This window comes from Canis lupus, chromosome 5, assembly GCF_011100685.1.
Source record: "Canis lupus familiaris isolate Mischka breed German Shepherd chromosome 5, alternate assembly UU_Cfam_GSD_1.0, whole genome shotgun sequence".
NCBI lineage: Eukaryota > Metazoa > Chordata > Mammalia > Carnivora > Canidae > Canis > Canis lupus.
Window position 1 is genome coordinate 23,592,308 of NC_049226.1, and position 23,971 is coordinate 23,616,278.

Here is a 23,971-nt window from a genome sequence, read left to right on the forward strand (position 1 = left end):
ATCCCTGGGTGGCGCAGCGGTTTGGTGCCTGCCTTTGGCCCAGGGCGCGATCCTGGAGACCCGGGATCGAATCCCACGTCGGGCTCCTGGTGCATGGATCCTGCTTCTCGCTCTGCTTCTCTCTCTCTCTCTCTCTCTCTCTCTGTGACTATCATGAATAAATAAATAAAATCTTTAAAAAAATAAATAAATAAAAAATAAAATAAAATGTAAGCAAGAAATCACAGTAGTTTGAGTAATAATTGTGTCTTTACCTCTAATAAAAATTACAGATTTCTACTTTTGCAGATAACTTGAAATAATGTTTACACTCCTTATGACTGTTTTGCAATTATAGTAGTTACTAGATGGATCATCAGATCTTATTATTTAGTGCATGAATAAAGAGGCACATATTTGGGGTGCCTGGGTACTCAGTTAAGTATCTGACTCTTGATTTCAGCTCAGGTTGTGATCTCAGGGTCATGAGATGGAGCCCCTTGAAAGCTCAAAGGGTTGGTTCAGTGCTCAGCACGGAGTCTGCTTGAGATTCTCTCTCCCTTTGCCCCTCCTCCTCCTTTAAAAAATAAGTAAATCTGGGGCGCCTGGGTGGCTCAGTGGTTGAGCATCTGCCTTTGGCTAAGGTCGTGATCCCAGAGTCCTGGGATCGAGTCCTGCATCAGGCTTCCCACGGGGAGTCTGCTTCTCCCTCTGCCTATGTCTCTCCCTCTCTCTGTGTGTTTCTCATGAATAAATAAATAAAATCTTTAAAAAAATAAAATGAATTTTTTTAAAAGGAGTACATATATTAATATATCACACATTTGATTTTTTTTTAAATTTATCTATGATAGTCACACAGAGAGAGAGAGAGAGGCAGAGACATAGGCAGAGGGAGAAGCAGGCTCCATGCACCGGGAGCCCGATGTGGGATTCGATCCCGGGTCTCCAGGATCGCGCCCTGGGCCAAAGGCAGGCGATAAACCACTGCGCCACCCAGGGATCCCTCACACATTTGATTTTTAGTTTTTTGATAATTGCTGTCTCAGTCCACTTGGGCTGCTGTAACAAAATACGATAGATTTATATACAATGACTTCTTTATATAATAAATACAATGGCTTATAAACAACAAATTTATTTCTCACACTTCTTGAGGCTGGAAAGTCCAAGATCAAAGCACCAGCAGATCTAGTGTCTGGTGAGAACCTGCTTCCTGGTTGAGAGGTCCATCATCTAGCTGTCTCCTCACATAGCACAAGAAAGCAAATGCCCCTTTGGGGTCTCTTTAATAAAGGGCACTAATGCCATTGCTCTCATGACCTAGTCACCAAAGATATCATCTCCAAAATATCACACTGGGAGTTATTTTTTAACATGTGAATTTGGAGGGGACATATTTAGCCTATAACAACTATACTTCAATATAATTGTAATCATTCATAATCTTCTGCATTTCATGCACTCAAAAATATTCCAAAAAGAGTATATAGACTTCACTGGATTGCCAAAGGAAGTGCAGACTTCTGCATTAATGAGAGGGAGCTAGAAAAATGCTGTTTCCCAGGAAGACAGTGAGCCTACAAGGAAACCTATCTCCTTCTGCTATGGCTATGGTAGTAAACAATAAAATAAGATTACCCTTGATGATAGCTACGCTGTAAGAATTTACAAGCTACAATCATAGGTCTGCTCACTCCTGAGTACAATCAGAGAAGCCTTAATCCAGAGAGTAAATAAGATTGTGTCCTAGTTCTTAATATTTGTCATTGTTTTTGGGTGAAGACACCAAAACTAAGCCCCAAGACTTCTCACAGAATAATTTTAAAAATAAAATAAGTTTAAAACAAAAACTGTGGGGATCCCTGGGTGGCTCAGCAGTTTACCGCCTGCCTTTGGCCCAGGGCACCATCCTGGAGTCCCGGGATCGAGTCACGTTGGGCTCCTGGCATGGAGCCTGTTCCTCCCTCTGCCTGTGTCTCTGCCTCTCTCTCTCTCTCTCTCTCTCTCTGTCATGAGCAAATAAATATATAAATCTTTTAAAAAATAAATAAAAATAAAACAAAAACTGTTAAGCAAGTGAAGAAATAAGATACTAAGAGCAAGAGTCAGAAGAGGGGGGAAAAAAAGAAAATATAAACCCCCTACCAAGGACTTCAGATACTCAGGATTACCTGATTCAGAATATAAAAATACTCCATATAATATGTTTTTAAAAATTCTTTAATGGAGTCAAAAAGTAAGTAAGAATAAGAGACCACCAAAAATGACCAAGTTATAAGTAGAACCAAATAAAATATTAGAAATAAAATATGTGGGCAGCCCCAGTGGCGCAGCAGTTTAGCACCGCGTGCAGCCCGGGGCGTGATCCTGCCAGGCTCCCTGCATGGAGCCCGCTTCGCCCTCTGCCTGTGTCTCTGCCTCTCTCATTCTCTCTCTCTCTCTCTCTCTGTGTCTCTAGAATAAATAAATAATTTTTTTTTAAAAAAAGAAAGAAAATATGTAATTATCAAAGTCTTAAATTTCACAAGTGGGCTATATATACATATTGGAATCAAAGTCTAAAATTAGACTTTGCCTCTGATTAGATATAGGTGAAAAGATAATGAACATATTGGAAAAAAGAATTAAAGAATCTATCCAATCCATAATTTAAAACAAATGATAGGGAGATTTCAAAAAAAAAAAAAAATTAAGACACAAAGGATAAAGTGAGAGAACCTAACAGATCTTATGGGATGTTTCAGAAATGAAGCCTATGCACAGAATGGAGGAAATCTAATGTCTGAAGAAAGAATGACTAAGAATTTTTCAGAATCCATGAAATACAATTTTCAAGTTCAGGAGTCCCAATGAATTATAATCAGAACAACACAGAATAACAAAGACAAACATATTAAAATGGAATAAGTAAACATGAAAGATCATTTAAAAACCTTAAAAGAGGATCTTAAAAACAGCCACACATACAAGGATAATTTTTGAATAAATGAAAACTAGACTGACATCAAAGTTCTCAAGGGTAGCAACAAAAGCCAGAATCTAATGTAATGGTCAAACTGCTGCAGGATAATACCTGTAACTCCAGAATTACATAACTCAGGAAGACTTTGAAGAACGAGGGTGATATAAAGGATGATTTTTAGATAGCCTCCCATAAAGTGTAATAGCCTACCACTAACTCTCAAAAATAACCTTCTAAATGATAAACTTCAAAAACAAGGAAAATGATTCAAAAAGATTTGAGATAAAAAATGGTGAGCAAAGAAATTAGTAGGGATTTAGACAAATCTGAAAAAAAAATCTTTGTGTATAATACAGTAATAATATTTAAATTACAAAACTGTTTTTAAAGCTAGACATAAAATCTTGAATAACAACAGCACATAAGCCCAGACAGGGATAATAAGAGATAAAGAACCATAAGACCCTTACATTATTCAAGAAGTTCAGAAGCTACTTTTAAACTTTCAGACTACAAGGGAAACCAGGAAAAGGAGATAAGTTGTGCATATAATCCTAACAAGTACAGGGCATGGAGTGGGGGCATTTGTCTGTGGGAAGTGGGGTGGTGAACAAGAAAAAATCTAAAATAAGGTCAGAAATGGTACATAAGCACAGAACATCAGAAACAAATAGAAAGCACAACATAAGGTGGTAAAAATGAGTTCAAATATATCAGTAATAAATTTAAATGTAAATGTAATTCATAGTTAAAAGACTGTCAGACATTTTTAAAAATCAGATAAATGATATTTCTAAGAAAAAGATGTAAAATGTACAAACATGGAAAATTTTTATATATAACAAAGATGCATTGGGTAAGTACTAATCAAAAGAAAACAAGTAATATTAGAAAATTTAATTTGGGGACAAAAAAACACTTATAAAGAGAGTCATTGCTTAATGATAAAAATTTTCAGAAAATAAGGATCATATATGCACCCAATAAAATAACTTCAAATGACATAAAATGAAAGTTAATAGAATATCAGAAATGTATAAAATTACTATTATATCAGGCATTTTTAACAATCATCTTTCAATTATTAGTATTTAAGCATATAAATTTACATTCAAAGCTTGATTTGATGGATATTTATAGGGCCATGCATCCAACAGTAAAAAATATGTGTTATCTTCAAGATCCATTGAACATTTACAATAATTGTCTCAAATTAGGTCATAAAATAAGTCTCAACACATTTCAAATTATTCCAATTATACACAGCATATTCTCTGACCACAATTAAATTAGAAGGCAGTTACAAGATGATTTAAGCCCCCTGTGATTAGAAATTAAAGTATTTCTAGATAGTGTAGGAGTCAAAGAAAATATAATGAAAATGAAAATGTATTTAGAATTAAATAGTAGTAACCATACATATCAAAACGTGTGGAAAGTTAAAATAATAATTTGAGGAAATTTATAGTCACATGCTTATAGAAGAAAAGCTGAAAATGTAAAAGTTGAATGTCTACCTCAGAAAAAATTTTAGAACAGTACAATTTTTTTCTAGATGATACTTTTAGAATCTAACAAGCATATGTCCTGGTGATTTCTGAAATATCTGATTAGCATGTCATGGACACACACAGGAAAACAAAAGCTCTCTCTTCAAAAAAAAAAAAAAGCTGCATTTCTTTTCTCTTTCTCTTTTTTTGAGAGAGAGAGAAAGAGAGAGCAGTAGGGCAGGAAAAGAGAGAGAGAGAGAGAGAATCTCAAGTAGGCTCCACGCTCCACACTCAGCATGGAGCCTGACACAGGGCTTGATCTCACTACCTTAAGATCATGACCTGAGCTGAAATCAAGCTTGGGATGCTTAATCAACTGAGCCACCCAGATACCCTCCACAAAACTGTATTTCTGATAAATATCCATGTCTTTTAAGATTAAAAAAATGGGGGCACCCCTGGTGGCGCAGCGGTTTAGCGCCGCCTGCAGCCCGGGGTCTGATCCTGGAGACCCAGGATTGAGTCCCGCGTCGGGCTCCCTGCATGGAGCCAGCTTCTCCCTCTGCCTGTGTCTCTGCCTCTCAGTCTCTCTCTCTCTCTGAATAAATAAATAAATAAATAAAAAGATTAAAAAAATGGGAAAAATGCTCAAAGAGAAAGAAATAATAAATGTAAGAGCAGAAACAACAGAGAAAACAAAGATACAATACAAAGTGTTCAAAAATCCGACATTTCTGTGAGAACTAATAAAACTGTTAAGCCTCTGGTTAGAATAATCAAGTAAAAAAGAGTGAAGACAGAAATATTCAATAGCAAAACTGAAAGGGGATCATGCTACAAACAGAGCAGAAAATTAAAAAGATAATGACTTCAGCCAGTAAACTTTAAAATATATAAAACTGACAAATCCCTAGAAAAAAAATAATGTGTCATAAGTGACTCATGAAGAAATAGAAAGCCCAAATAGCCCCATAATCATTAAAGAAATTAAATTAGTAGTTAATGATTTCCTACAAAGAAAGAAAAATAAATGGAATCTTTTAAGAACTGCTATAGGAAATAATAATAAGGAATATTCCCAATTTGTAGTTAAGAATATATCATCATACTACCAAAATCCGAAAATAATTAGAAAAGAAAAATCTTTCTCCTATACATTGTGATGGTTACTTTTATGTGTCAACTTGAGTAGGCTAAGGGATGCCCAGACAGCTGGCAAATATTATTTCTGTTTATGTCCATAATGATATTTCTGGAAGAGATTAGCATTTGATTTCAGTGGGCTGAGTAAAGAGATCCATCCTTACTAATGTGGGCAGGCACAAAGAAGTCTTCTTGGCTTCCCTAACCACACAAGCCAATTCCTATAATAAATCTCTTCTTCTATGTATCTATCTATATATATATGTATATATATCCTAGGGGTTCTATTTCTCTGAAGAACCCTGATTAGTACATGCATCATGACCAGTCTGTGTCTATTCCAAGAGTACAAGTCTGATTTAACATGCAATGATACAATTCACCCAATTAACAGATTAAAAGAGAAAAATTCATCATTTCAACAGGTGGAGAAAAATCATTCAAAGCAATCTAATACCCTTATTCATGAGTATAAAAAGAAAGAAAGAAAGAAAAAATAGAAGGGAATTTCCTTAATCTGCTAAACATATCTACCAAAAACATGCAGAAAACCTACTAAATGCAAGAACGTTACATATATTCTATATAAAATCAGGAACAACATGAACAACTAATATCATCCTACTTCATTACAGTAAGAAAATGAAAGCACTGTGATGACCATTTGTGATCTTCTCCATTTATCAAGTCAAATTCACAAAAATCAGAGACCTTACCTAATATCAAACTTTATTAATAATTCAAAGAATACAGGCAGCCACAAGAAGCAGGTCAATTATGGAAAATTCTGATAGCTATCATCACAGCTTCCTAGTTCTTTCCTCACTGTGCTGTGACAGCTCCCGGGTACAGATTCAAGTTGGGTTCTCTAAGGATGCATGCTGGACATCATTTCCACAACAGGGAGAAATTCCTATGGTGAAACATCTCCATTTTGTACACCAGAAATTATATGGCTGATACTGACATTTTCCAATGGGCCATGTCCCATAAATCTACAAACAACTGGTTTGTTTACCATAAACAACCTACATAGGTCAGACCTATCTGAATAAAAGCAGCCCACATAAGGAAGAGATTTACATTATGTTTACAAGAAGATTTGATCAGGTCATTTAATTCTTTATGACTCAAAAACTCCTTTTTGAGTTTTTTTCTCCTCTCTTCCCTGAATAGGATGGATTACAACCAGCTGCTAACCTTTCCCTTACTAATAACAAAAATTACAAGGATTGGGGGGGAAATGGTCTATGTAAGCTACCTGAAGGCAAGGAGTTTTATTTTGTTAACTTCCTAGAATATTACCTGGAACAGAACCTCACACGTTGCAGATACTCAAAAAATGTCTATTGAATCAAAGAATAAATTGCTCATAAATTAATGCTTTCTACAGAGAAAACCCAAAAGCAACTATAAACAAATTACAATTGATGAGAGTTAAGTGAATTAATATAAAATCAATATGCAAAATTACTTGCATTTCTATGTTCCTGCAACAAAGAGAAAAAATAATTTTAAAAAAATATTTACTATAGCAACAGGAAACAGAGTCACCTAGAAACAAATCTAACAACAGAAAAATGTATACAGCCTTTATGGCAAAAACTATTAAACTTTCTTGAGAGGCACTAAAAAGTGCCCAAATAGATGGGGAGATGTATGTTCATAGATAAGAAAATTCAGTAACATAAAATATCGGTTTTCCTAAATTAATCTATAGTTCAATGCCATTCTCATAAATATGCTAATGATTGTTTTATTTTTGTTCTGTTTTGTGGATGCTAATAATCTGAATCTAAAACTGTAGAAAGAAAACTCCACAACATTCCTGAACAAGAATGAAGAGGAAAACTCACCATATCAAATATTCAAACCCCATTATAAAGTTATAGTAATAAACTCAGTGTGCCACTGGTACAAGAATATACAAACAGACCAATGGTCCAAGCAGATAATAAAAGAGAGAGCCATCCGTATATAGCAACATAATATATGAAAAAGGTGGCCCTGCATGTCAGTGGGAAAAGAGAAACTATTTAAAAGCTGATATTATTACAACTGGTTACCCAAATAGAATAAAATAACTTTGACTTCCCTTAATATACAAAACTTTGGTTTCTGGTAGATTATAAACCTGTGAAATATAAAACTTCAAAATTTTTAGCAGCAAACAGAGAATATCTCCATAAACTTAGGCAAGACATAAAAATCACACACATGCACAAAAAAAAAATGATTGCTATATTTCACTATGACAAATGTGACACTTTTGTGAAGCAAAAGATGTTTTTCAAAAACTAAAAAAATAAGCAATAAGCTAGGAAAAAGAGAATTGCAATAAACACAGCTGACAGAGAATTCCTAACCAGAATCTATAATAAATTCATCTGTATTAATAAGAAAGTCAGAACCTAACTGAAAACTGGGCAAAAGTTTATCTAGTCCTGTTACAGAGAAAAAAAATAATCATAAACACATGGAAAAGTTGTCAACTTTGTCAGTAATCAGTGAAATACAAATTTTAACTGCAATGAAAGGCAATTTTATATCAGCAGAAATGCAAAAATTAAAATCTGACAGTTCCAATTTTTGGTAAGAATGCAGGACGATAGGAATCCCCACTTACTGGCAGGCGGGACTATAACTGAATTCAGTCCCTTTGCAAAATAATTTAATATTATCTTTAAATCTGAAAACTTCAATGAACCACAATTCCACCTTTAGCTATCTATACGTTCTAGGAGCACTTGCACATGTGCACTAGAAGACAGAGCAGTAACATATGTAAAGAGCAGCCAAATTAAAACAACTCAGATGCATATCACCACCAAGGAAATCAATAAAGTGTGGCAAATTATAACTACAGAATATTCTATAGGAGTGAAGTAAATAAACTACAATTACACATGATGTGGATGAATGTCAAAAAAAAATAATGAGGGAAAACAAGTCACAGAAAAATACATACACTATGATACCATCTAAGTAACAAAATGCAATAAATGATCAAGGAGTGATAGTGTCATGAAATTTCTGAGAGAGAACCTTTTCTGCCTATGGGAATCAAGGAAGACATTACAGGAAGTGACCTGTGAACTGGACTTTGAGCACTAGAGATAATTCCTAGAAAGAGATAGAGGATTGAGAGTATGCCAGTGCAGTCCAGATTGAGAAATCAATGTGAACAATGGTGTGGAGATCTCCCCACCCCCATTCTTCAGAGAATAATGTCACTGAAAATAAGGCATGTAATGAGAAACCTTAAGAGCAAAGATAAGGCTAGAGACAGGCTGGGGCTAGGGAACCAAGAGACCGTTACCTGTCCCCTTTAACACACAAGAGAGAAGTCCCATCCTTCATACCCTAAAGGGATCCCATTCCTTTTTTCCTCCTCAAACAGCACCCTGTTCTGTGAGCCACACCCTCACACCTTCCACCCAGAGCTCACTCTGCTCTCTTCCCTAACACCACTCTCATTCTCCCGTCTTGAAAATAGCCAATGATGTACTGTGATGAGCAGAACCACTTCAATAGGAGTATGAGATAACATCAGTAATGCGAGTGGAAAAAAGCTGCATTGGCCCAGAGCATTCGCCAAACCCCTGGAACCTTGGATCCACAGGGAAGGCCCCTGTGGTGCTTGGGGCATGTCCCTTGAGCAGGATTCTTACTACATACCCAATTTGGGATGCAGCTCAATAAGCAAACACTGTGCTCTCTATCTATGCTCATTCCGCACACATTTATTGAGTATTAATAGGCAACAGGAGTTGGGTCCTCATAGGGCTGTGTGGACAGTCTCATTGCACTGCTGTCCCTACAGTAGTTTCCAATGGTAATAGTCAAGTGCTGTTAGACGTGATCCAGAAGTGATTAGCTACTTATTTTCATTTTGCAGAATAGCCATTTGGTGTTCACTCAAGCATTAATGCCTTTTAAAGCCAAATGGGAACTGTATTGAGTAAAATACTCTTAACTGCTTTGCAAATAGTTGGTTGTTCAAAGTGATGCCTGAGATGCACGCACACACACACACACACACACACACATCATTGGCAGAATATCAATTTGTACTATTTTTTAAAAATTATTTTATGTTTTTGCTTCAAATTTATGTGAATACATTTAAAAATAAGAACAGAGAAAATACGTTTTGTGTAATGTGACTTAAAAAGGGAGCTCTACGTGTTCCGAGGAACCCAAAGGGGAGAGAAGGCCCCTACCTTTCTTTGCTATCTCTGCTTTTCATCTAGACTTTAGAGCTAGTTGAACTCATCTGAACATGAACACGGAGGCAGCTTTCTATAAAAAAAAGATGGTGTTACTGACTGGTGGTCAAAGCTAGTGATCATGAATTTTAACTGATCTAACCACATACTTTTAAATGCTTTCTCTTACTACCAAAGGGAAAAGCTGAGTCCTGCCTCAAACAAGGCTCCAGTTGACCCAGGACCCAAAAAAGGAGAATAAAACTGAGAATCTAATCAGTGGGACAGACTTAGGGTGCCAGATAGTACCAATATATCACAATCTCAGTGTAGATGGAGCTGGTTGAAAGCCAGAGTTAGAGGCCAAAAAGGTTAAAAAAGGTTAAAAAACAAATATAGCCACTTAGGGCACCAAATTGAAGGTGGGAGAGCAAGAAGCAAAACCGTAGCACCAAGCACAGAACATGTTTATCAGTCCAGGGATTTACCATGCCCACTTTTATTTTATGGCTTGAGGGTTTGGAGTTCTGGTTCTGCAGGATACTACCCTCCACTTTTAAATAAATGTGCCCAAAGCTTAAATTTATTAGAAAAACAAGCCCAACCATTTACAGAACAGTAAACTAGGAAACTGTACAATATAGTACAGAGCATCTCAATATATTGTAAACCCTTGGTTTCATTAGCATAGTGCTCCGAACACTTGACTCACTACCCTTCTGTGGAATCTAATTCATCAACAATTATTGGGTTTATTCAAAAAATAAAGTTATGAAGTGAGAACATGAAGGCTAATTTGTGTATGGGTGAGAAAAAACTCAACTGGAAATGGTTTAGGCAAAAAGAATTATTCTGAGGTGTCTCATGGAACCTATGTTAGGAATGCTCCAAACTCAGTAACAACTCACGGCAAGAACACAAGCACCACCAGGGTTCCTCCCATTCTCTAGTCTCTGCTTCCCTCTGTGCCCCTGCTTCATTCTCTCTCTCCAGTGGATCAATGTGGAGGAAAGCAAGGTCAACAACAATCCCAGAGTTGTAGGTCTTAAGGGTCTAACACTCAGAGACTGACTTCTTGCTTTCTCTGATCCCAATTAAAAACATATGAAGAAGGAGCTTTGTGACCCAGATCCAGAGAGATTTCCAAACTTGGGCCAGTCAACAGTGGCCAAGATAGCAGGCACCTTGGACTGGCCCCACTGCATCAGGTGTCCAACCTTGTATGAGTCAATGGTAGTCAAAGAGATGAGGTCATGAAAAAATACAGCCATTTTCCAGCAGAAACCACAGAGATAAATTTAGGGGCTGCCGTTTCCAAAAACAGCAGATGCGGAGCATATAAACAGTAAGTATCCACCAAACCAAGTAAATTAGCTATGTATTATGATTCTGAGTTAATATCTCAATATTTTATAATACCCAGAAGAGAGAATCAGCTGGCCCCGACTATGAGCATTGTGTCCTTCATATAATCTTATATGAGAATCACTGCATGTCCATCTTCTAGATGAAGACAAAGCTTCTATCGTCCTCAGTTTCCAGGCTGCTCCCTAGCACTCTCAGGCAGGGGAGGGTATACCGTCTGGGTCACATACACTGAGGTTACTCTAGTTAAGGAGCAGGGTAACCTAGAAGGAAGAACCAGCTTTTCTGACAGATTTAGCTCACATTCCAACTCCTGTGCACTCACTTTGTGACTATGGGCACATTGTTGAACCTCTCTGGGCCACTGTTTGCTCACCTGAAAAATGGGTGAAAAAAAAATATATATATACACCTTGCAAGGCTGTATAAAGATTAGCGATAATACCTAAGGAGCACCATACCTGACACGTGGTAGCTACTGTATTATTAATATACTGAATGGCTTCCTCATTACCTCTAAGGGCTAAAGCACACTTGGCCCTGGGAGTGTCTTCAGGCCATGTTCCATTTCTTACTAACCTACTTCCTTGTGAAAAGTTGTCCTTCCCACCCCGTATACCCAAAAGACATGGTTAATATAGATTCCAATTAGGTTGTACTATTAAAAAAAAAAAAAAAAAAGGATTGGGGGCAGTTTTCATTTTGGCTTTCCCCATAGGTTTACTTACTTTATCTGAAATGATATCACAAAATATCCAAAATCCAAAGATAACTTTAAAATGTGAGCTAAGACAATACAGATGCACTAATACTCTGAAATGTGTATGTATATGTGTATATGGTAAACATATATATGCATAAACATATACTACATATATATCATTATATTTTTATTTAATAGTTTACATATTTATGATATTACATTTTACAACTGGATTTTTAGTTCCTGTTTTTTACTATGCCAGGGTATTTTTTTTTTATAAAATAAAAACACAACTCAGGAAAAATCACAGCTGGCATCATCTCTGGAGCTATGGGCATTCGGAGCAGAGCAAAGCTCCCCACCAGGATTTCAGAGTATGAATCCCTTAATTTTACAGTAAGGGCGACTGAAGTTCAGAAGGTAAAGTGACTAGTCTGAGATCAGCCAGTTCAAATGTCAGGGACAGGTCTGGAGCCTTATTCCCAGCCCTGGGCCCTCTCCCATCCACTCCCCAGCACACAAGGCTAGTAGAGAGGAAGGTGGGACCCTCAGAGAGCCCCTGGGTACAACTGTGAGAGAGCTGCTCAGAGACAAGAGCAAAGGAAATGCTGCAGGCAGATCCCATATCCTTCAAATGGATCTTCTGGTGAAAGGGGAATAAATTAGGCCTTACCTACTCCAACACTCTCTCCTGGTCACTTTCTTTGGCCAGATTTAATTGATTTGACAATTATCCATAATTTTGTAATGTCTGAAGCTCCATTAACAGATAATCAAAAAATAGCTTTCATTAAGGTGCCTGAAATAGCAACAGTGAAAGAATCAATAGTGCAGTCAGCTCATCATAAAAGAATGATTCCCATACTCCTATCTCAATATTGCGTTTCAATTCACTTCATGCACTAGCAAAATCCAGATGTTTGGTACATCCTGTATACTCCACTCTTTCTTGCCTCTGTGCTTTTGCTCCTACTGACCATACTGGCTGGAATTTCCTTATACTCCTTCCTTGGCTCACATATTCTTTAACATATAACTCAGGTAGCACCTCCTCCAGGAAGCTTTCCATCATTCACCTTTGTGTCCTGGCCCATCATAAGCTTCAGCGTAGGTGTCTTCTTGATGCCGAACAGAAGAGGTTTCTTACCGTAAGTCTAGAGTAATTCTAGAACTAGAGTCCCCCCCACCCCCACTTTTTTTTAGAGTTCCCCTTTTCCCAGTCCTTATTGACTGAAGCCATCCCAATGACACCTCTAACAAAAGAATCGGGCTATGTCTTCCACAGGGCGTTGAAGCTATAGAAATGTCTGCCAGAACGTATCTGTTGCCTTTCCTGACAGAAAGAAGGGAGAAAACTTAACAGCACGGGGACAAGATTTTGTGAGCAAACGACACAAAGAAGTACTTGGGGCAGGAAGTAGCCTAGACAACATGAACATATGTCTGAACTTGTCTAAAACCACTGCCTCTTCTCTCCTGGTTTTCAGCAACATGACCCTTGACCTAAGATTCCTGGATTTGCAGTCACTCCCAGGAAAAAAGTTGAGGGCAGAAGAAGTGAACTGGGCCCATAGCACCTTCACATCCAAGACCATCACCCCTTAAAGTGAACCCCACCCCAAGTTCTACCTGGGTCTAGCTGTTTGGGCTAAAGAAATAGAGGGCTAAGTAGGGGTCCTAAAAAAATATGGGCTATTCCCTAAGATAGAACTCAAGGGGGCATGACATGATTCAAAGAAGAGACAGCAGGAAACACAAGTCTGGCCTGTCCAGTTTGGGTGCCCCTGGGCACAGCTCCGCTTCTCAGCCACAGAGGAAGCCAACACATCATACTCTGCACCTAACCTAGCCAGATAGCTCCAGGACAAAATACAGGACAACTCTCAAAGGTGAATTTCTCTGATTCTTATCTATACAGCTTAACAAATCACGTTTGTTCAAGCTCACTCACTTACAAACTTTGGCTGGCATCCAATACCACTAGTGTGAGACCATGAGTCCCCTGGATCTCATTACATCTGTGGTCTGTGGTCTTCTATGGCCAACAATTAGCTCCAGGATACCATACAAGCTGCCATTTCCATTCTGGTCATGGTTGCCATGGGGATCACTTCGTGCTTCTTTGTGGGAACCAAATGTAATGCTTTTGCTAATGGCCCATAGTCTTGACTCTTGGGAGACCAGAAGCATTAAGCAATCAGAGCACTTGTATTTTAAGTTCCTCTCCTGCCTTAGGACCTTAAGTATTGATGAAGAGGGGCCTGAGGACACAGGAAAGGAGTGTGTACCATTCCATTAGAAAAGAGGTTTCTACTGGTCATTTCCTTTGTCAGTAGGGTTTAGATGTTTTTATAAATTTAAGAAAAATAGGAGGCACTATAGTTATGCAGTGGGGGAGCAAAACACCTGGGTTCTATCCTTGACCCATCTATCAACTCTCTGAACTGAGACAATCCACTAAACCTCTTTGGGCCTGTTTCCTCATCTGTAAACTGAAGAGTTTGACAAAATTTTTTTCAAAGTTCTATTAGTTGGTATTTTGATCATTTGTTCTGCTCTCAACTTACAAAATAACTTCCCCCCCTACATGGAAATGGTTAAGAATGGTCAGCTGAAAAGATTTTTTTTTTAAATAGTCAGGTTGAAAGTAAGACACATTTCAGGTCAAAGGGCCAGAAGTTAGAGGAACCCAGAAGCCAAAGGTTAGGGCAGAGTTGGGAGTCTGAGGTCAGGCAAGCTGTCAAGCCTCAGGGAGTCCAGGTATATCCAGGTATTCAGCCGCCAAGCATGTGAGCACCGGAAGATCCAAAGGAAGGAATCATATATGAGCAACATGGATTTCCAAGTCAAAATCATGGTCAAAAGCCAGTGGAAGGCTGGAAATGTAAGAGAAATCAGACCATGCATGTCATGATCTTGGGGTCCTGAGATGGAGCCTAACTTCAAGCCTCAACAGGGAATCTGCTTCTCCCTCTGCCCCTCCCCCAACTCATGGGGGGGGGGGTGTGTGCGCGCACACACACACACACACACACACTCTTTCAAATAAATATATAAAATCTTTCAAAAAGAAAAAACCTATGGGATCAAATAAACAAGTAGTGTGTGGCTGAGATGCAGTCATCCTGAGGTTCATTTTACATGACATTGTTTGCTGCCACTGAGGTCCTTTTCAGAGCCCCTGGGCTGAACCTCTGTAGTGTGCCCGCTCATCTCTCTACATCCTGCACTTAACATGGAGCTCTATTTTCTCAGAGCTTAGGCCTTGGAGATGAGAGCTTATTATCCCAACAAATATTTACTGAGAGCCTACTGTGGGCCAAATACCATCCTGGGAACTTAATATAAAGGCATATTTATTGCTACCTAAAAATCCAGATCTTTTGTGACTAATCTTCTGATCCTATCTGAGTTCCTTGTTATTATTCAACCTGAGGCACTATATATAGACTCCTAAGGAATATTTCCCCAGGCCTCGGTCCCTCCAAGTATGATGGAAAAAGAATTGGGTTCTTATCCTATCTCTGCTGCTAACCTGCTTTGGGCTAAGGCTAAGTCACAAAATCATTCAAGCTCCTAGCTTCTGTTTCTGCCATGTGGACTTAATCCTTCCTCCTCTGTCTCTTTCACAAGATGCTGGGAGGAGACAATGAACAAATACCTGTGAAATCACTTCGAAATACAGTCTCATTGGTGACAAGCCAGCACTCAGCAAAGATGGGGGTTTCATCAGAAGCAGGCCTTCTGATTCAGCCTGGCTTCCTTAGCCATTTCTGTGTCAATCAGCTGTCATTCCTCCTTCTTCTCAAACCATGCAAATTTTAAAAGCCTGCACAAGCTCATCTGGAATTCACATACCCAAGCTTCAAATAGACAAGGACAATCCGAAATTGAAAATTCAGGAAGATGTCAGGTGGTACTGCTCTCTGTGAAAAATGAGCATTGTAGACGCAGCCTCACTTCTCCCAAAGATGCCTGATGTTTGTGGATGATTTGTAATGCTTTTACTGAAAAGCCCTCATCCCCATGAACACATTTTGAAGACAGAAATCAATCTTACACTGTAACAGGGAGAGAAAATCTGTTAGCAAAAAAAATGAAGTGGAAAAAAAGCACCTAATTCTGGAATCCTTTCTACTAAATAAATGGATTTCAGAGAAGTAAGCCCACATCCATATTTTCCCTGCACTCTTGCATTTGCTAAGCAGCTTCAAGAGGTGAGATTAAAGAGAGAGACTGTATAGCCAGCCCCACCAGCATTTCCATCTCAGCAATTTAGGCTGGATGCCATCAGAGAGACAATCCCCTTTGTCATCTCACCTCGGGGACCTACTCACCCCATCCTTGGCATTTTGTACTAGGTCAGCGTTTGCCTGCACTGCGAGGCATTGAGCATTACTACAAGGACAGGCTAGACCATACCCTTGGGGCATTTGTGATCTTTAAAATAAGGCAATAACACACAGAGGTTTAATTTAACCCCCAACCCCAGATGAATTCTACTTAGACCATCAGACTCTAGAGAACAACAATAAAGGAGAATAAAAAAAAAAAAAAAATAATAAAGGAGAATAAGAACAACAAGGCATACCGGAACCCAGAGCTGAAAAATCATCACAGAACACATTGCAGTGAGAATCCAACCAGGTCTGGGGGAGACGTAAGTTATCAAATAAGGCAGAAATCAGGAAGGGGTACTAGATAAAGCTAGCAGAGTGGTGGGAAAGAGACTAAAGGCATGGGGTCAGAGGAAGGGTTAGAAAGACATTTCCATGAAGAAGAGTCCTAAGTTGGTATCACTAGAGCACACTTACACACTAAAAATCCCCTTTACTTGCTCAGAAGCCCACAGTCGCTTATAGCATTCCATTATCTGGAGGGTTTAGAAGAATTGCAAAAGCTTCCTAAAGAACAGGTCTCGCTCTGAAAAGAGGGAAGAGTTAGTGCCATATTATTCCCACACCCCATACCCCAGCCCACTGCAGAGGGATCACGTGGGCAAATAAGCAGCACTCTTCCCCCAGTGCCCTTCTGGCTCTTGGTATGTGTTAGGAGCTTCTCTCCTGAGAAAAATCAGTCCATGGGAGGAAAAAAAGATTATGTGAGAGCTCACAGTGGATCAGTAATTCAGTAAAAAGCCAGAGAGCTGTTGGCTGGGAAAGGCAAGAAGAAAGTACACTCAGCACTTAGAGGATGCAGTCCTTGAGAGGGAGCCTGGCCCTGGGGAGTTGCCTGAGCCTATGCTTCATGTCCCAGGAAGGAAAGGTGCTGAGATTTGGGACTGCCTCAAAATTCTGTCATGAAAATGAGAGGCAGCTGTGGTTGGATGTGAAGAAGGAGCATGTTTAAGAAATGTGTAACGACTTCAGGGAACTCAGAAACACTGTGTAGCCATATGAGAACATCCTGGAGCACCATAGACAAGCACATCAAACTCAAAATGCATGAAGATGCCCAAAACATAACGAACTTGAATCTAAGACAAAAAATATTGTTAGAACATCATCCTGGCCCCTTTAAATTCTATATTCCAATTTTCCCAAGAGCTAAAGACAAGTAGAGATCAGGAAGCCAGCAAAGCATTATGAAAGGCTACTCGAAAGAATTTCAGATCCATCTCTGACATTAGTAAGTTTGCATTTTAAACTTACTCCTCCTCCTCCTCCAGTCAGCAAATATTCTTTAACCAATCCAAAAGCCAAGAATAAATCTGGGTAGAAACAAGAAGGCTGAGAAAAAGAAATATACTCCCCAGAAGCCAGCTGGGGAAGACACTGAACTCAGTCAGAATTGTGATAATGTCATCTCTGGAGAGACAAAATCCCAAAGGCCTCAGAGTAGAGGGTAACCATGAAAATGCAGGTTTGGACTTCTGCATAATGTCAATGACAAAAGGCAATCACTCCTGACCCCAGTCCAAAGCCTGTCAGTTCTTAGGCTCAAATGTGGCAGTTTGAGGTGAAGTTGCCTAGAAAACAGAATGTGGGCTTTGAACCTTGTTCCAAACACCAGTTCCACTTGTGGGTAATGTGCTTCCTTCTCAGAGTCTGTTTCCCTTCCTTTGCTGCCCATGCTCACGCCCTACTTGAAGGGCTAGAATGGTGAACCAGTGAGATAAATATGTGTAAGTCCCTTAGCACAGTGTTCAGCACATGTTAGTTCTCTCTCACACTTCTAAAACCAGTGTTTGGGACTATATACAAGAAAGTCAGATAAAGTTGTTGATACTTAGTAGAAAGCGTATTGGGCTATAATTAGAGACCTGGTTCTTATACTCACTCACTCTGTGACTTTAGACAAATCACTGCACTTGCTGATGCATCAGCTTCATCACATGCAAAATGAACTAGATAATCTGGATCAAACAGAACTCCCTTGTATCATACTCAAAGGCAGTTGGGGTCAGGGGTGGGAAGGCAGGATGGAGAACAAGTTAAATGGGACAATTCTCCTCCCCTGAAATCGTGGCTGCAAGTTTCCAATGGCAGAGCCTCCTACCCAACCAGGATGGACTTGAAACTGTTGAGCCACTGTGACCCTAGCTGGCTAACCCAGGTCAGGTTCCCCATCTGCAATCGATGGGCAGGGTAGAAATAGAGGAATGGAAGGTGAAAAAGTGGCATTCAGCTTCAGAGGTATCCTGGCTTAGCTCCCCCCTCACCCACACACACATACTTCTGTGCCCCTCCTGTCTGGACAGGGATCCATGGCCCCTGTTGCTACTGTTATATTACTATTAAACCCTGTCTAATGTAGCAGCATCTCATTTAGAGTCAATGGAAGTTTCATGAGCAACTCGGGTGGAGATGGGTACCTGGGGCCAACTGGAGTGAAGGTGTCACAGCCTGTTCTTCAAACTGCCTGAGCCTAAAGAAAGAACCCCTACAAAGAAAACACATTTAATGTCATGCCATAAAATTTGAGAGAAGTGACTCTCTCTTGCACCTTATACCTCTCCATACATAAATGCTCACAAACACCCACCAACTAAACAACAAAAATATCACACTGGGACTATTTCAGAATACCATCTGAAAAGTAATAAAGTTATCTTTTAAAATACTCTACAAAAGAACAATTCTTATCAGTCACCGTTGAGGACTCTCTGCCTCTCTGAAACACATCCAGGCCTTGTAACATCCAGAAGCTTCTAGAAGACAGAAATGAGGTTAGCCCATGTCATTCATGCTGCATGGATACGGCTGCCTCCACCTTCACCATCCTTCACACCCAATCTACCTTTGCCATGCTTCTGCCTGACCAATTCTTTTTCACCTCTAGATCTCAGTATAAACATTCCCTACTCCAGGAAGTCCTTCGGGACTCCCCACGTTGGCTTCCATACCCTTTCTCTGTGCAACTGCACCTACCTTATTAGCATTAGCTGGCTCTACTGTGCTTATATGTTGACTAGAGTGTCTCTCCACTACACTTTGGGTTCCTTGAAGACAGAGAGAGACTACATCTCTAGCTCTTAACACAGTGCTGGCATATACAAGTGCTCAATAAGTATTTGTTGAATGAGAGAATGAATCTGAGTCAGATTAATAGTTGTAATAAAAAACTACTCAGGTCTACCTCAGTAGACTAACCAATAAACCTGGTAAAAGGAAAGCATAAGTCCCTAAGTGTGAAAACTAGGTGCTCTCCCTAGAGTTCACCTAGGATTAGGTTACATCACTGAGCCAGGGATTGGTGCTACTGAATGTACAATGTCAGAGGGCCTTACTACAAGGCCCAACCAGCTGCTTCTTCTAAGAAAAGAGAAACAGGCAACCGCTTATAGAGGACCTACATGCATCTCCTTTAAGCCAAATAAAACCTAACAAGGAAAGTAATACAGTCATCTTACACATAAGGAAGCCAATGTTTATAGAAGCAAATAATGCATCCAGTAAACAGCAAAGTTGGACCTGCTGATGCTAGAATCAATACTTTATTCACTCTGCCTCATTGCTTCTCACCTTCGATAGGCTTGGATGTTTATTTTCACATTCTTATTAGCAACACACTAGCTGGGAAGCTGGACACCCTTGAAGTTGTGGCAGCTGACATGAAGTGATGGCACTGAATCAATGAGCAGATGAACAGGCATTCAGACCCATTATCTATGGCTGGCAAAGGGCTCATGTTGCCAAAGATCTTGTCTTTGAAAACAGCTTTGGAGAAAAGAATCAGAGAAGGGAACACAGAAGAGAAAGAAAAGCAGAAATGTGTCAAGAAAAGCCCCTCTAGATTGATGACTGATGAAACAAAATTATATAAAAACATCACAGTGCACACCCAACCATTCACACAAAAAATGTATTCCAAAAAACAAGGTGATCATTAACTGTCATTATCAACAGGGACATTACTCATAGCTACAGGGCTCCACCCAACTATCAGCATACAGTCTCCTGCCTCCAAAGACAAAGGTACTAGGAGTCAAGAGAAAAGCTTAGAGAAAATGAAAATGCATCCAATTCCCAGTCAAATGAAAATGCCATGGGCCCAAGGCCAAAGTATATTCTTGGCCTGATGGTGTTCACCACCCTAAATTTAGCCAACTGGTGAGCTTTTTAAAGAAGCATCTTACTCAACCTTTTGCAAGCCAGAAATTTACCTCCTATTGCACAGCTTGCTTCTCCCCTGAAGCTGGAACACACTGTCCTTGGCTTTGTCACCCGTATAAGAACCAATGCCAATGAAAGCTCTGCTGTTATCACCTAGCTTGGCTTGTCCAAGCAGCGCCTGGATGAGGTCCTCCAAGGGCACTGCCAAAAGGCCCCCTTTCCCCAGAAACCCAGCCCACTTCTCTCACCTTCCCCTTATCTGCTTCTCATCTTAATTCTTATCATCAGGGGTTCATTCTTTTGTGTTTATCACTCTTAGCTCCAGAAATCACCTTTTCAGATGAGAAAACTCTGGAGAGAATTTGCATGCCCATTAACAATACCAATGTCTGTGCAGCTTCTAACATTGCTTGCCTCATCTGTTCCTTACAAATACACTGTGAAGACTGAGAGGCTGTGTGGAAAGTTGAAAATCATGAAGCCCTGGAGTCTGACCTGGATTAGAAGCCTCATTCTTTCACTCAAGCAAGCTTTAGTTGCCTCGTATGAAAACAGATTGTGAGATCTACCTTAGCTTTATAAATGGAAACTAATATTACCTTCATTCACATGGTTCTTAATCTGGGGAACTTTTAGAGCCAGAAGAACCAATTGGTTAAATGCATGACTCTGGAGCAAGACAGAGAAATTGGGGATTGTGCTGCAGACAGTTTTGGAGAATGGTAACTAAAGGTGGATCAAGACACAACTAGAATGCTGTCACATCTATGAGAATCAGAGCCAGGAACCCACAGAGACTAACAGAAGAAAGTGAGACAAGAGGAAGTGATGTAGGACCATCTAGCTGACCTAAAGCAGTGACAAATGCACATTCAGTCATCTTGCAGTGGCTCCTGCTAACTAGTTTCATTGTAGCAATAGATAAATACTGATTAAGCATAGTTGTGTGCCAAAAAGATGGTCAAGAGAACAGATTAGGGGCACTTGGGGTTGCAGTAACCTCCTCACAGATATTGGTAGAGGACAGGAAAATATCCTGAAGCCAGAATTAATAAAACTAATAAAACTCAACATATAAGCAGAAATGGCCCACACTAGGGAACAGTTGGTAAAATGTTCTCCTAGAAAGGGAGAACACAGCAGATAGAAGGAGGACAAAAAATCACAAACAGACATATAAGTTTACAAATTAAAAGGACCCACTGCATGTCCAGCACAATGAAAGAAAAGTGATCCATACTCAGGCATATTTTCATGATGTCTCAGAGCACTGGGTTAAAGAGAAATAGCTTAAATAATCTTAAAGCTTCTAAAGGGAGAGGTGGGCCCAGTCTCACAACAGGTAGAGTGTACCCTCAGGCTGCGGGCACCTTGACTCCTGCAAGTGGGGCTTGCGTCTGGTTGATGATGTTTGGAGCAATGTTTTCTGCTCTCTCCCCTGCGGGGCTGCAGCTCTGCAGCCCAGGCCTTGCCTGACCCAACCCAACCATGGCTTCAGCTTTGGAAGAGCTACAGAAAGATCTAAAGGAGTAAAGGTGCTGCTGGGAAAGGCCACTAGAAAAAAAGTATGCAATGCCTTAGAGCTGAAAAATCCAAGATCAGATAGAAATCAAGAACAAGATGCAGCAGAAATCACAGAAAAAAAGCAGAGCTTCTTGACAGTGAAAAGCCAGCTGCTATGGTTGCTCCCATCATAACAAGATATACAGTGAAAATTGGTAATTACAGATGAGATCAGTCAGATAAGTTGTGAAAATCTACACCACCTTAACTGGAGTTCATCAAGTCTCCACTGAGAATGTGCAGGTACATTTCACAGAGAGGTCATTTGATCTTTTGGCAAAGAACCAAAATGGGAAGAGTTACTTCATGATTGTGAGCAATCTCTTGAAACCCATCTCCACAGAAGGCAGTTCAAAAAAAGACCAAGACAGATAGAGTTCTTATCTTATGGAGTAAGAAAGCACAAAACACGTAGTGGGATTACCTGACTCAGGTGAGAAAAAGTGCAGAGGGAAAGAAATTTCTTCCTGAGACACTGATACAGATCCCAGTTAGGGACTTATGGATGTTCTACAGAAAATTTATGAATATGGAGATGATGATATGAAGTGAACCATTAATAAAGTCTGAGAGGAATCAAAAGAGAAACAAACCAAAGAAGACCCAGAATTTTTAAAGTCATTTTGGGGACAGCCCAGGTGGCTCAGCGGTTTAGTACCACCTTCGGCCCAGGGCATAATCCTGGAGACCCGGGTTCGAGTCCCATGTCAGGCTTCCTGTATGGAGCCTGCTTCTTCCTCTGCCTGTGTCTCTGCCTCTCTCTCTGTGTCTGTGTGTCTCTCAGGAATAAATAAGTAAAATCTTTAAACAAAAATAAAGGGAACTATGATGGGGAAATATTGAGGATTCCAATGAGGAATGTTGGTGAGCTGCAAGGACAAATTTGACAGATAACTACTTACACAGCCTTCTGCTAAGGAAAGGCAATGAATTTTCTCATTTCCTACTGGAGAATTCATTAAAATAAAATATGTTTATTAAACACTTCCTCCCAAAGATGGCTTCCTTAGTAATCTGGGCATTTTGTTCAAAAAAGGATAATACTGTATTCTTGTGTGAAATGTAAAAAAGCAAAGTAGCAAAGTCTTGCTTAATGATAATGCCACATCATGTGTATTTCTGTTCAGCTAAGAGGTACAAAAGTTCTGGTTTACCTGTAAGTTCCTGATATCAGTCCCCAACAATGTAAGAATAAGTAAAAATAAAACCTGAATTTTTACATAAAATGCAAAAAAAGAAAGAAAAGGAAAATGGAGGAATGCTTTCAAAATTCTGAGGGAAAATTATTTCCAACCAAGAATTCTATACCTAACCAAACTAAAATAAAAAGGTAGGATAAAATAAAGGCATTTTTAGGGAAGGATAGCATGAAATTGGAGGGTGAGGGGTGAGATAGTTGATGGTTTAAATATTTGAATTTTATTCTCAGAGATGGGAAGCTACCAGAGATTTCAAACCAGGGGAGAGGCAAGATCTGATTTGTGTTTAGTCTTACAGTCTATTTTAGCTGACATTAGATCTTACAGTATATTTATCTGATATTTTATTAGTCTGGATCTCTTATGCCTGCTGTTTGCATGGCTTATCATTTTCTATTCTTTTACTTTCAACCTATTTGTGTCTTTAAATCCTGGGTGTGTCTCCTGTGAACAACACATAGTGGGAGCATTTTTTTTCTATCCAGGTTGGCAACCTCCTTCTTTTGATTGGATGGTTTAATACAATCATATTCAATATTATTATTCATATGGCTGGATGGTTAATTACCATTCTCTTTTTTGTTTTCTATACATTTCATAATCCTGTTGTTCTATATTCTTCTTTTACTATCTCCTTTGACTTAAGTGGATAGCCCCTAGTGTACTATTTAAATTCCTTTAAGGATTTTGAACTATATATTTTTTAGTGATCTTCTCCATGGTTGCTCTAGGGCTTACAATATACATTTTAACTTATTAAAATCTCCTTCAAATTAACACTACTTAATTCTAGTAAGATAG

At 39.3% G+C, this 23,971-nt stretch overlaps 1 pseudogene; it reads left to right on the plus strand.

Annotated features, from left to right (window-relative positions):
- Nucleotides 1-21,896: 21,896 nt before the first annotated feature.
- LOC100687428 lies at nt 21,897-22,577 on the plus strand (annotated as a pseudogene).
- The last annotated feature ends 1,394 nt before the right edge of the window (nt 22,578-23,971 follow it).